A 17,826-nucleotide genomic window follows, 5' to 3' on the forward strand; every position below is an offset into this window, starting at 1 on the left:
GAGTTGATTTCATTTTAGTTTTTTTTTCAACAGTTTCTTGTTCTTCTGAACTTTCGGTTTCAGATTCTGAATGTTTTCGTTTTTTAGGTTTGGGTTTGATTTGTACATTTTTTTTCATTTTCTTGGGAGGTTTTTCTTCTTGTATTTCTTCTTTTTTATTTTTTATTTTTTTGATTTCATCCAATTCGGATTTCATGTTTAGTAATTCAGATTTAGTAGAATATTGAGTAAGTTGATTTTGTAATTGTTGCATATGATTTTTAATTCGATTGAATTAATCTTTAGGATTTATTTTTGATTCTTGCATCATTTTTTCTTCTAAATTGACTAAATTTTTACGATATCTTCCTTTGGCGCAAGAGAGACTTATTTTTTTTTGTGAAATAGAGAGAGAAAAAAATAACAACTTTTTTTTTTATATATTTTCTTAATCATAATAAAAAATAAAAGACATTAGTTTATACTGATCAAACATTTTAATTGTAAAACGGAACCATTTGAATCTTTAACGTAGGATTAAAAAAAACGGTAGAACTAAGATTACTAAAGGTAAGCGGTTCAGATTTTGAATTGAAAAAAGACCATTTTGTTTGTTTCCAATCGTCTCTATCGTTGATATCAAAGGTGGATAATTGTCCTCGAATAGAAGTATTACGATCTTTTGTAAAATCAATATTGGTGGTGACTTGAGTAGATTTAGTATAGTCTAATAAATTGAAAAAAGTAACAATTCCAGGAATATAAATTTTGTTCATATACATTCCACATTGCACAGCTTGATCACATTTAATAAAAATGTAAGTGTCTGTAGTTAAAGGAAAATTGGAAACGGTGTTATTAAAGTTACTAATTTGAACGAGAGCACAACTAAGAAAGCCAGTCTTTTTTTTTGAATTTTAAAATCTGCTGACATAGCGTTGGTCATATTTTGATCAACTTGCATAATAAAAGGATTGATTTGTTGAGTTAAACTGTATTGATCTCTTTGTAAAAGTAAAGTATAAGGTATAGGATTGTTTCCAACAGGTTGATACATTTTTAAAATGATATTTTTTAAAGGTAAACTGTCTGTCCAAGTTTGTACAATAGTACCATCGCTCTTTTTTGATAAATGAATTGACCATTAAGCGAAGTGCAACAAAATATTAATTCTGTTGAATTGTTTCCTTGTAATATAGCTTTGACACTATTTAACCATGTTTTATGACTTGGTGTAGTAGCTCTTTCGAAACTAGTTGTAGTGACAAGAGGTACTTTGATGGTATTTGAAAAAAAAGGTTTGCTTTGTTCGCAATATATTAAAACTTCAATAAAAGTTTCTGCGCTATATTTAGCGATTAAAGTGCTATCGGATGTCCATATTTTATAAATGTTATCAGGTAAGTTTGAAGGTAATAATTGAAAGGGAGTGCCTTTCATTTAGGGAGTACCAGTAGAAACCCTATTCCATTTATAACTGGTATCATAATCTGAAAAGGAGTTACTTTTCATTTTAGAATAGGCGTTACTTTTCACAAGTAATGTGCTAATTTTCATGGGTGATAATAGTTTTCTTTAGAAGGATGGTAAAGAAAAAAAAGTATAATATTTTAAAGTTCCGTCTATAGGATCAGGAATGCATGAAGGCACACCCTTTGCTTTATTTGTAAGATATTTACTAAACATGTTAAAATCGGGCCCTGCATAAGTATGATCGTCAAAATTCAAGTTATTTAAATTGAGATTGAGTAAATTGTTTGTCATGTTTAAACTTTCGGTAAAAACATCCATCATTTTTAATTCTCTTTCAGGCCATATGACTTGATCTACGTTAAAAAAAGGTAAAGGTATAGAAGCTAACGGTATATTTTTTAAAGTATAACGATAATAATTTCTTTTTGATGTTAGGGAAAATAATCTTCATAAAAACTTGTTAATAATTCTGTAGGTTCTACGCCTAAATCAGCTGCTGTAACATAGATAAGTTTTGTACTAAATCCAGTTGGAAAAGCAGTTGTAAAAGCAGCTTTGATAATATCTACAAATTGTAGTAGTACTATTTTTTCATTGCTATAAACTCCAGGATAAAGTGGGTTTTTAGTGTCGACATAATCGTTCCAAATTTTCCATAAAGATTGAATACAAAGATTGACATTGTAAGGTGTGTTGAAATCGTGTAGATTAGTTTCTACGTTATATTGGTTGCCTTCAAAGGGTATTGTGTTGGTGTTGGTTATTATTTTTAATAAAAAGAAAGCAATTTGCCACGGTACAATGTGTTTCATTTTATATTTTGTGCTTTCTGCAATAGGTAAAAAGTTATTAACATACACATCTAGATCAACACTAAGAATATTATTGTCGGCGGTTAAATTTGTTCCAGTTAACGCCGGATTTTTATAATTGGGTGAGAGCATAACATGAATAAAAGGTCGAACAAAGGTTTCTTCTATACCATGTAGAATAGTTTGTCTTTCGGGTGAAATAGCTGCTATTTGTGCGGCGGTTAAAAGCGGATGTTTTGCATAAATTAAATAATTTTTACTAGTGTGAGTATTTAATGATATATTGTATATGTTGTCGTATAGAGAATTAGTAGTAATATAATCAAATTGTAATAATTTTGTAAAATCTTCTAGAACGTACACACTTGCACTTGTTCTATTTGAAAAAAAACCGAAATAAGATAAACCTCTTTCTTGTAAAGGCGAGATTAGGCTAAGGGTTTATCGAATAGGTTGTAAAAAAAAAGGATTTCTTGCGTATGCGTTTCTTTTTTTATAATACCATAATAAATTATAATTGGTTCTATTACTAAATGGGGAAGTATTAACGTTAAATAAATTTTGTTGAACATTGTTGTTGCTATCTAAACTAAACTTTATCATGGGTAAATCAATTACAGCCGTTTTGTATCTAAGCTCAGTTCAAGCATCAAATAAATATTTTGGATTAAAATATTTTGTTGATGAAATTTTACCATCTTTGTTATAAACTCTATTTAATTTAGAATTATAAAGTTCTAAGTTTCTAACAAAAAAATCATCTTGATAGGCGGTGGGTGTCATAACGCCAAAGAGTTTACCTCCACCTGACGCATTAAAGGTCCACATATAACTCAAATGATCGGCGTTCATGTTTTCCATATCTAATATGTCATAGCAAGGAAACGTGTTACCTGGTTAGGGTATATGATTGGTGTATAAGACAACATTTTTATTAACAAGATAAAAATATTTTATGAGTCTTGTAGGATTGCAAATCATATCGCTTTGAATATCTGATAACATTTTTTTTATAGCAGGTTTGGATTCCATTCTTAATCCGTAATTGTTTTCAGAAAACGATAGGTTTTCGTCTACTAGAGATAAATTAGTAGGAACATCCGTACTCGCTAAATGTAGAATGGTATTAATATTAAATGTGGGTTTTTCGATATCGTTGGGAGTTAACGGTAAACTAAAATCATTTAAGACATTATAATGCACGCTAGCTTCGTTTTTATTTTTAAATGTGGGTTTGTCGATATCGTTGGGAGTTAACGGTAAACTAAAATCATTCAAGACATTATAATGCACACTAGCTTCATTTTTATTTTTAATTTCGCTAAAATAATAAGTAGTACAATATATTTATTTACATCTAAAGCATCATCAAACGTTAAATTGTTCATTTTTTCTTTTTTTCTTTTTTTCTTGCAGTCTTTTCTTCAAAGGTTTTAAAAAAGTATTAACATATTCGCTAAAGTTTTTATAGTAAATGTCTTTATCTTCTTCGTTAATAGCTAATAAATCTTCTCGTTTTATTTTGAAAGTCGTTTTTAAATTGCCTACTAATCCAACTTTATAAATATAAACGGGTAAATAACCTTCTAGTGAAGGGTTAGAGCGTTTAGAGACTTTGATAATAATTACGTTTTTGGTAGTGTCCTAATAGTGTTGATTACGAGTAGTTGATTTGCTAAATGTGTCTTTGGGATCTACTTTATATTTTTTTAAGTAACATTCAGTTCCAACGGATAGAGGTTTATATATTTTTAATTTTTCGTTTTTGTATTCTTTTTCTACTCGATGAAACATGTTGGAAAAAAAATGAAGACCTCGTCTTTTGTCGTCGCGGTATTGATCGACAAAACGAAGAGCTTTACCTTTGGCGTCGTCAGCATCCAAATCTTCAGGAGCAATACCACTCGTCACTTTTTATTTTTCGTTGAGTTTTTGTTCCTTGTCCTCGATATAAAAGCTCCATTTGTTTTTTTGAAGTTCGCCTTGTTTTTTTAATTTTTGATAAAGTTGTTTTAAACGTCCTATTATCGATTCGGCCAAGTAAGCTTTTCCATAATTTTTAGAACTAAAATGAACAATGTTTTGTTCATAATACCATTCTTCCATTTTGTAGTTAAAAAACTCTCTACCTTGATCGGTTTGCAAGTAGATAAAAGTTTTATCGTCTCTTTTAATGTCTTCAAAAATATGTTTAAAACTGCTCAGCACTTTATCGGCAGTGTTTTTACTGGTAACTCTCAAATACACTTTTTTAGATACTCCATCTACAACAACTAAACAAAATTCAGGCCGATGAGGAGCAAAATTTAAACTAAAACTGTTCATGTCGGCCAAATCAGCTTGAAAATATTGTCGAGGTCTATCGTATGAATATTGATGCGTTTCGTAAACATAAGGTTTTCTAGGCGCTTGTTTTTTAACGTTGACATCCGTTGTTTTTTTAAAAAGTAGAGTGACGTATGACCAAGCTGTTATGAGACCGTTCCATTTGGCATAAATGGAACTTTCTAAAGGCGCTCTTAATTGTTCATAAATTTTTAAATCGGTTGGATTTTTTGTAAACTGTCTCATTGTAACAAAACTTTTTTAATTTTGGGTACGTCTGTTAAAGCAAACAAACGACTCGATCATTTGGTGAGTTGATCTTCTACAAGGTTGTCAATAGCATCTCTCAATTTGTCGTCCTTTTCTTTTAAAAAAAATTTTTATATGTTAGAATGGCTTTCGTTTTTTATCCTCTGCGCTTTTTCTAATTAATATCGATTCTAATGGTTTTCTTTTTATTCCTATTGTCAGTCGTTCTTTTGTACTTATGCTAGTTTCGCTATCATCATTTGTAGTAGTGCTAGCAGTAGCTCCTATTGGTTCTGGTAGTGCAGTAGCACCTAATAATTCAGGAGCAGTTTCAGGTGTTTCAGTAAGTTCAATTTTAGCTGTTTCAGTAGTTTCTTCTCCTTTTTTAGTTTCTATTGGTGCTAAATAGGGTTCAGATAATCGTGGTTCTTTTTTGGGTGTAGGAATATGTAATAATGAAGACTTTTTTAACGGATGAGTGAATAAATTTATTGCTTTAAAATTGGTAAGGAGTTTTAAAGCATTGGCAAAATTTTCAACATTATTAGAGTCCACTTCAAAACATTTTTTATAAGATATCAAAAGCGAATTTAAACGAGCAAGTTGAGAATTATACAATGTAGCCATAATCACCAACACTTCGAATAAACTTTTTTCTTCTATTGTATTTTCTGTGCTGTAAAATTGACTTGAATTAGATTCAATATGTTCCAATAATCTCAACGTTCCTCCTTTAGCACAAGTTTGCTCTACATCTTCTTTTAATAGGACTACATCTGTTACATCTCTAAAAAGTAAAGAAGGTACAGGGCTGAAAAAAGTTTTAAATGTTAAATAGAGCATAGTTTCTCCGATCGGTCTGTTGGCTAATGCGTTTTCGTCATAGTTATTTAACATTCGAACATAAATATCTTTATTGGGGAGTAAATAACTGTTCACTTGAATGTATTCTCTCAAAATTTCAAATTTGAAACCTCAAAACATTTCGCCATATTGTATACATCTTTGTTGAATAATGTCTTTTGTTTCTGATAATATTTCAAAACCTCTCTTTCCACCAAAACTTTTATCGGTTATTGATTCGCTTTCTATAAAACTAGAAGTTATAACAGTGTAAGGATCTCGAGCTAGAACGCCAACATATACACCTTCAGATGTTAATTTAGTTTCGTTTTGGAAGGTTATGTTGTATTTTTTAATAAAACTCCACAATTTCGCAAAAGTAAGTTGTCTTATTTGATAATAATTGGCTGTTATTCTCATGCTAGCTACAGAGTGAGAAGAGGTTAGTAAAGTTAAAATTTCGTTAGCATAAAAGGAATATTGTTTTGGATCGTTTATTTTTTGAAAGGCAAAGTTGGTGACATTGTTAATAATACTGGCTATGGATTATTCTACATCTACAACATTGGCTTGATATAAAATATAAATTTTTAAATTGTTCAGATTGGCTTTTTCGTTTCTCGGTTTATAAACGCGTTAAGAAATTTGATGTGATCCAAACCGATAATTGGCTTGATTTTTATACATATCGACGGGATGTTTAGGTAAGTTGGGAATTGTTTTTACAGATTCGTTTTTATAAAGCTGTTCTAAAATTTCGCTCGAATTGGATGTTTCGTGAAAAATTAAAAATTTACTAAGAGGTGTCAAGGTAAAAATTTTTTAATGAGTTGATGGAATAGTGTTTAAAGAAGTAGAATGCGGTAAAGTGTTTAATGTAGATTGAATAGAGGAGGGAGGCGTAGTAGCTAGAGAGCTGTCTTGAATAGGATATCTTCTTAAATTTCTCATCATTCTTAAAGATTCGCTTGTATTTCTTTGATCAATATAGTCATCGAATTCGCTTTGTTTATTCAAATTTAAAATAGTTTTAAAAGCGTTAGCATCTCCTTTCGCATTGAGATATGTTTTCCATTTTTCTTGATCGCTTATTAAACTTGTAGCTAGATCGCTGTTAAGCATAGTATCTAGAGGTGGCAAAGCATTTAAATTTTGTTTATGGCTTCCCAGTGGGCATAAAACGTAAAAATGACGTCTTTTGAACGTCTTTTTAACGTTGTGGACGTCTTTTGAACGTTCAAAAGACGTCTATTTTTAGTCCCGTGACCAATGGGTTACTTCACCAGCAATATGATTTTCAATATTGATAGGATTTGCATAATTAAGAGAAGATGGTAAATCATATCTCTGAATAAGTTGAGATAAATCTGATCTGTTTGTTTCTTCCGATTCTAGGTTTACTTTTGGGTTTTCTTGTTCATCCATTTGTAATAATTTTTTATTAAAAACATCCATGTTGTAGGCATTTTTGGCTAATATTTTACGTAAAGTTAATAAAGGAGACTCGTGACAAGGTGTATTTATATATTCATGTTTCATAAAAATACAAATTATTTTGAAGAAAGAGTTCTTTTTGACAATAATTAACGTCAAACTGTTGTCTTAATAAATCGATTACAGTTTTTGTAGGTTGTATAGTGTCGAATGAGATTAATTTATTAGCATAATAATTTTTCATTTCGTGATAAAGTTTAAAACGAGTAGAGTTGAAATATTCCATTAAAACGTCGTAATTGTTATAAAAAAAGTCTGATAAAGCTTGATTTTTATCTTTTCATTATGACTTTTCCGTTTTCGTTAAATTTTGGATACGGATACAAATATTCCTTTGACAAAGAGTTTAATTTCTATACAAACGTATTCTTGAAAAGCATTTTTTCTTTTTTCATGATGACTTTTCCGTTTTCGTTAAGTTTTGGATACGGATACAAATATTCTTTGACAAAGAGTTTAATTTCTATACAAACGTATTCTTGAAAAGCGTTTTTTATTTGTTGTCTATCGTGATCCGATAAAAGTTCGCGTTTTATTATTTTTACAACTTTAAAACGTGTCAAAATTTCTTTCATTCATATTTTAATTTCGTTTTCGTCAATGTCTTTTTTTCTAGTTGGGAATAAAAATTTGTCCTCGAACAGCCAACTTTTGTCGCATGGCTTGACGTTTAATCGCTTTGTTGGAAGGATTGCATAATTCGTTATCGTTTTGGAAAATTCGTAAAAATTCTTCGCTTTCTAAATCATTCAGAATCAGAACTGGGTCCACCGTCTGAAGATTTGTCTGAAGATTCGCACAATCCATATCGTTTTTGTCTTATGATTTCTTCGAGTAGGTGTTTTGCTTTTTCGCTTTCTCTCCATTTTCTTTTTTTTTATCGGATGTTCTTTTTCTTATTTTTATCGTTTTTATCTTCCTCGTTATGTTTATTCTCTTTCTCTTGATTATAGTTGTTGTGATGAGATTTAAGATAATAATGATTTTTTAATTGGATCTGAATCTAAATTTTCTGGACTTTTAACTGTTACGATATCATAAGCTTCTAAATTATTTTTAGAAGATTCGATAATATTTTTCCATGTTTTGTGTTGAGATTTGCAAGGTTCTCTCATTTAAATTACAAACAACATTTCAGCATCAGGAAATTTTCCACAATGTAATAATTCTCTAGCCATAGTCAATTTTCCACTGTTTGTAGGTCCTGTAATAATTGTACTTTCAAGATATACATCTTCAGTAGGTTTAAAAATATTAAATTTAACTTGTGAATTGGTTTCTTCGTCTTTGAGTTCAGTTTCTTTCGAAGTTCCTTTTAAATAAAAGTCATGAAAACCTTTTTCGTTTAATATTTCGGTTATAGATCTACCATCTTTTTTTTCTAACGGTATCTCCGCAGGTTGTTTTACAGTTTCAAGTTTTTGTTCAAGAGGTTTTTCTTCTTTTTCTTCCACTTTTTATATAATTAAAAAAAAAAATTTTAATTTATATCTTTTTTTTTACAAAAAAAAATTTACGAAAAACGGTCTAAAATAATTTTTTTAATGTCCATTCTTGGTATGTTATCCAATGCGTAAAGTAATTGTTCTTTTGTCTAGTTACGAATCCATTTCTTTATAATTTGAATACTTTTTTCTTCGATATATTTATAATCATCGTCAATAAAATCGAGTTGATTTTCGTGCTCTTTTAAATTTCTTCCACAAGGTTTCCAATTGATCGCCAATTGTCTTGCTAATTCTGTTAGTAATAGTGTCCTCTATTAAGTTATAATTCGTTTTTTTTCTCTAAAAGACAAGAGCGATTATAATGTATTCCATTAAAATCTTCACAATGCTCACAATCTTCTTGATAACAGCCTAGATGACATACAAAACTTAAATATTCAAGTAAACATTCTGTACAACAACTTAAAAATGCTTCAGGGATTAACTCGCGTCCGTTTAGAGTGATTAGAATTAAACGAGAAGTAAAAAATTCTTTTTTATCGTGATAATATTGAACTTCGTTTTCTGTATTTTCTACTAAATAAAATTTTTTTAAACCAATTTCTTTCAACTTGTTTGCGAGTTGAGGGTTGTTAATTTTTGATCAAAAAAACAAAACTCCATTTTTTTTATTTACAAAAAAAATTTTACAAATTTATACTCTTTTTAATATCGTATAATAAAGGTATCAAAACTTTTTGATTAAAGATCGCCATTGTATGATAACGCTCTGATTCTTTTATAATATTTTTATCAATTTGAAGTCAATTTTGAATGTGTTCATCGCTACAAAACTTTTCTATCTCAAGTAAAACTTTTAAATTGGCTTCTGGTATCGGTTTCAAAAGATAATGATCTCGAATTTCAGTCATGACTCCGTCATCAAAAACATAATTTTTTGTGTATATCTTTTTAAAAAATCAATAAGGGTGCCTTTGTATTTTAACTTGTTTGTAATTGACACCCATTCTATTTTGTTCGATAGGTTGATTTTCTTATACCACTGGAAAAGGAAGTTCTCTACACAATCTTTTTGCAGAAAAGGTATCAAAGCCGTTAACATAATTTGAAAATAAGAGTTTAGAATTGGGTACTCCTTTAGCTTTATTTTTGTAATAGTTTTCTTTTTCTTCGTCTCCGTTGACGCAGTTAACACTATAACATTCAGGCCCCATAGCAAAAGCTTGACCAATGTAATAAGGAGGGGGTATTTCGTTTTGTAAATGATCAGTTTCTTTGGCGTAAAGAGTGGAATAAAAAGGGTGAGTTTTTTTATAATTGGAATAATCCATCCAACGATCTCCAAATTTTAAAAAATAAATCCATTCTTCTACTTTTTCGCGAAACGTTGAAGAAAGCATATTGTTTTTCTTTTGCGTAATGAAAAAACAACCAGAATCAGTATCTGTTACTACTAAATGTTTTTCAGCTACATGATTTCCTAATACTTGTCCCAATTCCCAACTAAAACGTCCAACGTTGAGTTTAGCATAAAATAAAATTAGTGAAGTCACAATACGTAAAGATTTATTACTGAGTTTGCATTTTTCCCTGGTTGTTAAGATGAGAGCATTTTTATGATCTTTTGATTTTAAGAGTTCAAAGACGTCTTTCACTTCATGATGATTGTTTTCATCGTGAAATAAAATACTTTTTGTTTTGACATTGCTTATCAAATTAAAAAGAACTTCTTTAAAATAATCGTCGTAATTAAAATCTATAGTGTCGTAATAATCTATACATACTTTTTTTTCAAAAACATCCACTTTATTCTTTTGGGTTCAACACCAATAAGCATGGCTCCGTTATATAATAAATTTTGAAAATAAAAAGGAAGTAACAACTTAATACTTTCATCCATTTGACCTTCTCTAATTAAAACATGGCGAATGTTTTGAAAGTTTTCAATGATGTTTTGAAATGCTTTTTCTTCGTGGTTGATAAAAGTAGTATTTAGTTTTTGTGCAATTTGTTGACTTAATGCTCCGTAATGTCCGTTAATTTGTAATTTGCAAGAAGCATCGACTACCTTGTCACCCTTTTTAATGGCTTCTTTTCTTTTTTCCATATTTCTTTTTACCAATTTTTTTGCTAAAGGACAACGCCTTAAAGTTGATACTTTATAAATTTTTTCAACAACACATCCACAGCACGTAGTCAACCAGATTAAAGTGTCTAAAAATTCACTAGTTTCATGCAAACTTAATTTCATGACCAATTTAATGGTTTTGTCTTTTTCTATACCATAGGTTCCATTGTTTTTGAGATAACGTTTAGATACAATTTCAGTTGGAGAATAATTTTGTAATGATATAATTTCTTTTTCTACCATGGGTGAAAAACCTCCTACTTGATTTTGATACTCTGGTTTTATTGTAATTTGACTATGCACTAAAACACTAGTTGAGAATCCGTTTAAATTAACACGATAATATTTTCGAATCACATCGTCTAAAGTAATGCATTCCAAATCAAAAGAATATTTAATGTGAAAAGGTAAAGGTTTTAATTGAGTTCCTCCGTATTGACCATTTTCGTCCATAAAAATTAAACAACCTCCTAATACCCTGTTTAATCTAAGTTCTTTTATTTTAGGTTCAAAGTAATCTGTATCAATGGCGTATTTTTGTGTACCGTTGGTTGACATGCCACCTCTAATACTCTTTTCAATTATTTTTTGATGTTCGTTAGTCGGAGAAAACTGAGCAGGAATTAAACTGATGGCAGAATTTAATTTGTTTATATAACTAAAAATGCTAACATGATTAAGATATGAAATTTTGTAAATTCAAATGTTCTTGCATTAAAGTCAATCATAACAGAATCTAATACTACTGTGTCGAGTACAGTATAATTATGCAATAAGGATTTTAATACTTTTAAATTTAAAAAGTTTCACAATTTTTGAACACCTTCATAAACTGCTTTGATTTTTTTAATTTCTTCTTGTACGTTTTTAGACTTCATTAAATCGTTTGGAGCAAATAATTCAAAAGGAGGTAACGTTTTATATTCAATGTTTAATAGTTCGTTTGCTATTTGCGAGTAAGGATATAATGTTTTTTTAATAAAACAGTTTTTTAACTCTCGATTGTCAGTTAAATAATTAATTTCAGGATGAAAAGGACGTAAATGATGCAACATGGTGTTGACAATTTGATTTTGAGCTTTTTGAGATATTATACGACTGGCTTGTTCTAAGGGAACAGTTTAAAATTTTCAAGCAGTCTACAATTTTAATATGTTCACCGATGCAAATAATTTTAACTTTGCTCACATTTTTAGATATAACAAAAACATCTTTCATGTTGGTATAATTTTTAAAAGCGTTAAAAGGTGTAGTTTCAGATTCAGCCAAATGACCGTTTAACGGAATATCCAAAATATTTTTCAAACCTTCTACAATCATAATACGGTTATCAAAAGAGAAGATCAATGTTGACTATATCTGCCTAAGTTTTTGTTGCAATAATCATGAACTAATCCATAAAATTGTCCTGAAAAATGATCGTGATCAACAACGAGATAATCTTCAAAAGCGTTGAGAAAAAAATTGCATTTATTTAAAACGTTTTCTCTATTTTTTTCATCTTAAATAAAATCGGATAAACTAAACTTGATTTTTAAAAGACTAAATTGTTTATTAAAAGAAACCAACATGCAATGATACCATGATTTGTAGACGGGTGGCTTCAACTTTCTCATAAGAAACAAAAAAATAGGTTATCTGTATTTTGACTTCATTGATACATTTGCGAAAGATTTTGATTAAAAAGTAGGGATCATCTAACAAGTCCATATATTCTTGATCAAAGTATACTTTGAGTTGATAATCGGTCATGATAAGGGAAGCCAATTGTTTCATATAATCTACAAGTTCTTCACTGGTTATTCTCACATAACCACTTAACAAACCGTTAGTGGCAGGTAGTTATTTAAATTTTTCCCACCATCTACAACAAATGTAAAATAAACTTGATAATTGAAATAAATCTTGTTTTATGTTTTCGCATCATTGTTGATTAAATAATTTTGAACATTCAAAGGTAACATGAACAATTCTAAACGACCTACTCTTTGAAACATAATATTAACAATTTGAATTCGTTTATCGTTGTAAATACGAATTTCGTTATGATTTAATCTTTCTATTTCTTGAAGAGTCATGCGGGAAAATTTATTTTTATAAATATTAGATTAACGTATTTTATCTGCAGGATATCTACAAATACAACATAAAGGATTTTTTTCTTGCCATATTAAATTTCTTTCTTCAGGTGATATATTTAAATTTTGAAAACGCAGTAAACTAATTTCATAAGCAAATCGAACCAAAGTATCTGCTAAATCTATTAAATCGTAAACTCGTAATTCCATTTTTAAATTTTCATTATTTTCACGAGTCGAATTTAACTTTTCCCACAATATACGTCTGTGTGTTTTGTGAAGTTATGAAACTCCTGGTTGAAAATAGGCAAGTAGACATGTTAAAGGATTTCTTTCCAAACTTTCAATAGTATTTTCATAACAAAAAATCAAATGAGTGATCACGTGTTTGGTTCATCCAAACCAAAACATTCTCTTGCCAATGTTTTATGAATGCATATAATGACGATGGAATGACAATGATAACTCAACTCAGATAAAGGTTTTACTTTGGAAGTGGCATTTTCTTCAGACTTTGTAATCGTTTCACAATCAAACGTCATTAAAAAAGGAAATAAGTTTCTACTAGTACATATGAACGAATTTTGTGGACGATAGTGACTAATGCAATCGCCGTACGTAAATTTGTCCGATTTATAACAACCTTCACATTCGTGTGTCTCTGTATTAAATTTTTGTCCGCATTCTGAACATTGAAAAAGAACACGCGACTTGTTAGCAGAAAAATGTACAGTAGAAAATTTTTCATTCAACATGCTTATAGCATGAAAAGAATTGTTTTTTTGAAAAATACAAATTTTTATAGTGTTGTTTGTTTTTCTCCGTTAATTGGCTTTATTTCTTTCCTCGTCATTAATAAAAACTCTTTGAGAATCTTGATCGTCTTTGGTAATGTTTGCACTTTCGTAGACCACTTTTAATAATTCTGTAAGAGTACTTTTCTATTGTGATAATAATTTAGAATGCAATAAACGAATTTTGCTATTACTTTTGTTAACGGCAAAAATTTTAATGGTTATACGATCAAAAGAATTTTTATAAGCAAAACAGTGACACAAATCAATCAAAGTCTGAAACGACATATTTTTAGATTTTTCTTTTAAATTTTGTAAAACGTTTTTCCAAGCCAGAATATTTTGCTCATCTTGATCTTCAAACAGGAGTTGTAAAATATTTTCCTCTGAATATAAATCGCTCGCATTTTTTTCCAACACTTTTTATTCCGTTCTTCAATTGTGCACACATTCCATCGGCGAATTAACAAAAAGATTAGAAAAGCAGAATAAAAACATAATCCTGGTTCAAACAAAATACTATAATCTAAAAACATTTTTCTTTTTCGTTCATAAGAGAGTTTAGTATAAGACTGACCTTTTAGCGAGTTTTACCATTGTGTTATAGAATGAGGTGTATACCATTTACCAAACCATTCGTCTACATCAATTTCTTTGCTCCTCTTTTGTTGATTTTTAAATAAAATTATTTTTTTATTTTTTTCTTAATGTGTTTTGTTGTGTTTTTCTTTGCTCCTTGGTTTCTTTGGTCCTTTGTTATCTTTGCTCCTCTTCTGTTGTTTCTTAAACAAAAATTTTTAATTTTTTTCGTATTATGTTTTGTTGTATTTTTTCTTTTTTTGATTTTGTTCATCTATCGTGAGCAATTTTCTTTTCAAACCTGACAATTCAAAATCTCGTAATTTCATCATTGATCTTTCTGTTAAATTGGATAGAGTTTTAATTTTAATATTACATAATCGTATCAACCTCCATATGCTATCGTTTTCTAAAATATTAAAAACAGCTCGCACATTGGTATCTTGAATAAAGCGTAAATTAGTCGGTCCTTCTAACGGTCTTGTTAAATAAACATGTGAATTGTAACAACGCTTCATTATTTTACAATAATCATCTTCAATAGATTTGCAACACAAAGTAACAATATTATAACCAATTAATAAATTTTGAAACAAGTTAGTGAAATGAATACTATTTTTCATTTGCGTTTCTAACCCTTCCATTATTTTTTGTTTTACGCGATAAACAATTTCATCAGGACTTTGTGTTTCTGAGTGAAGTTATGATTCTTCCACAATATCTTCATCTTTATAATCATCTTTGATGTAAAAAAAATGTTCAGTGTATATACTGTTGTTACTAAAATTACTTTCCTCAGTTTGATATTCAAATTTCATTTTTTTATAACTAAAAAAAAAATTACATGTATTTTTTATTAAATTCCAAAACATCAGAATTGACAGTGATACTTTTAAATATTTTTCTAATTTATTATTATTAATTATAAAAATGTCATTAATATTACAAACTCGTGATAAAGAAACATAATAAAGACTATTAATAAAAGCCTTTGAATTAAATTGAACAACTGCTTTATTCATTGTACTTCCTTGAGCTTTATGAACAATAAAAGAAAATACTAATTTTAAAGGTAAACCAAATCTTGAGCCTACAACAGAGTGAGAGCAATCTAAAATTTAAAAAAATTGATTCCTTCATCAAGCCATTGAAGCGCTTTTTGTTGTTGCAAAGATAACATTTTTTTATTATTTTGCTAAAAAAATTTATTTTGAATATAAATACATAATAGCATATTTTACAAAAAATATCATAAAAATAATGTTCTGGTCAACGAGTCTTTCCAGTTTATAAGATAAATCGCCTTGTCCATGAACCAACAACAAAAACTTTACAGCTAACATTTCATCTTCTGTCAATAGGTTTTTTTGTTTGCATAATAACTTGAGCTTTTTTTTGTTATCATTTTCTCTTATTTTATTCATCTAAAAAAAAATTTTTTACATATAATTCACTTGTTTATCACAATATATACAAAAAATTCAATATATAAAAAATATATATAAACTTTACTTTAAAAATTTTTTATTCTTCATATAATTTGAACGTAATACAATAATAAAGTAAAAAAATTATTTTTCATATATATTTGTATCTCCTTGAAGATTCATTATATTCTGAAGGCATAATCTCAATATTGTTCTTTTAACATTTGAAACACAAATTTTTCTCTTGACAAGGACACAAAGCCAAAGAAAGAATTTCGCTTTTATGATATTCATAAGTATTTTTCAAAAAATCTTCTGACAAACGAATTTTTTTTTTGCTGCCAACATTATATTATTTTCCATTTTTTTATGTAATCTATAAAAAATTTTGAAAAAATAAAAAATTACAATAATGTAAAATATTATTAATTATTATTAATATATAAAAAATGTTTAGTTCTCTTCCTTCCATAATTGTCAAACGGTGAACGTATAACCGCATTTTTGATTATTTTACACTTTGAACACATATTGTTCTATTGACATGGACATGATGCCAAACTCAAAATTTCGCTTTCAACACGTTCAAAAATTTTTTTTAACAAATCTTCACTTAAACCTAATTTTTTTGCTGCCAACATTATATTAGTTTCCATTTTTTTATTCAATCTAAAAAAAATTTATTTTAAAATAAAAAAAATTTACAAGAAATTAATTTGTTATTTCCATTTGATATTTGTTCACGAGATCGTTGTCGTATATATATTTTTTTAATTTTATAAATATTTCTCGACAAGCACCACATGCTTCGAAATCACAAAGTTCTTTATAAGTATCGCAGGGAACGGAAGTACAAATCGCGCAATCGTTTGTAGAAGGCATATTTTTTTCTAATTCACCACTTGGATCAGATTTTGCAACATAATCTAAAAAATCATCAAAATCGAGACCTATTTTGTCTACTTCTCTACTTATATCAAATTTTTCCAAGATTGTTTTTGACATTTTTTTATTGTGTAATCTAAAGAAAAAAGTGTACATATTTAAAAAATTCTACAAAAAAAACTAAATCCAAAAATTCTTCTTAATTCAACATAAATATAACAAGAATTTAAATTACAAAATACACAATTAGGGGAACAATCACACTGTGCTATTTTACAAAGAGCTTCGTATACAAAATCACGTTTTTTATAAATAACTTGGAGTAATGTTTTCGTAGTCCCTATTTTTTTTGCAACTTTTTCACCCATTTCAGAAGCCTGTTTACTTAAACACCAACCTAAAAATGACAATTCCGCAAAACTTTGTAATAAAATTTCTCTTTCATTTTGAAAGATTTTTTCTTCTGAATATCTGATAACTCGTAATTTTTCCGGTTTTATTTGACGCACTTCTTTTACAAAATCATCAAATTCTTCTTAAGACATTTCTTTACGATGAAAATCTTCCAAACAGCCCCATTTATCTAAATCTTTACAAACATTTTTGTAAATATCACTTCCCACGAGTTCAAGATTTATGTTCACGATTTTATCATTAACGATATGAGATATTTCTTTACGATAAAAATCTTCCAAACAGCCCTATTTTTCAAAATCTTTACAAAGATTACTGTAAATATCACTTCCCATGTGTTCAAAGAGAACAGGTGCAAGATCAATTTTATCATTAACGATACCAAAACTTCCATCTACATTTTTAACAGTTTCACCTTAATAAAACACATCCATTTTTTCTTAATATGTAACCTAAAAAAAATAATAACAAAAAAAATTTATTTATAATAAAGTATAATTTTTAAATATTTCAAGTACAGTTTCTTTATATTTTTTTCGTGAATATAACGATGAATGAAATCATAAGTTCCTTTACAAGATTCACCAAGACTAAAACCAGTACAATTTTCTTTTGGACAATATTCTGCTTCTCCCATTAACCTTCCTATCGTTTGACTTTGATCGTGAATAGCAGCTGTTTTTAATAAAAGTAGAGTGATTAGATTTTCAACATGAAATTTAAAGTCTGACATTTTTTTATTATGTAATCTAAAAAAAAATACAATAAAAAAAATAAATTAAAATGAATTATAAAATTTCATCTCTTTCTTTTTGTTTTTCTTTCTCTTCTGCTAATTCTCTAATAAACCATTCGATATTTTCTCAATTTGTAGTAAATAATTTGTACACGGCTTGCA

The sequence above is a fragment of the Hydra vulgaris genome, chromosome 06 (assembly GCF_038396675.1).
Source record: "Hydra vulgaris chromosome 06, alternate assembly HydraT2T_AEP".
NCBI classification, from domain to species: Eukaryota; Metazoa; Cnidaria; class Hydrozoa; order Anthoathecata; family Hydridae; genus Hydra; species Hydra vulgaris.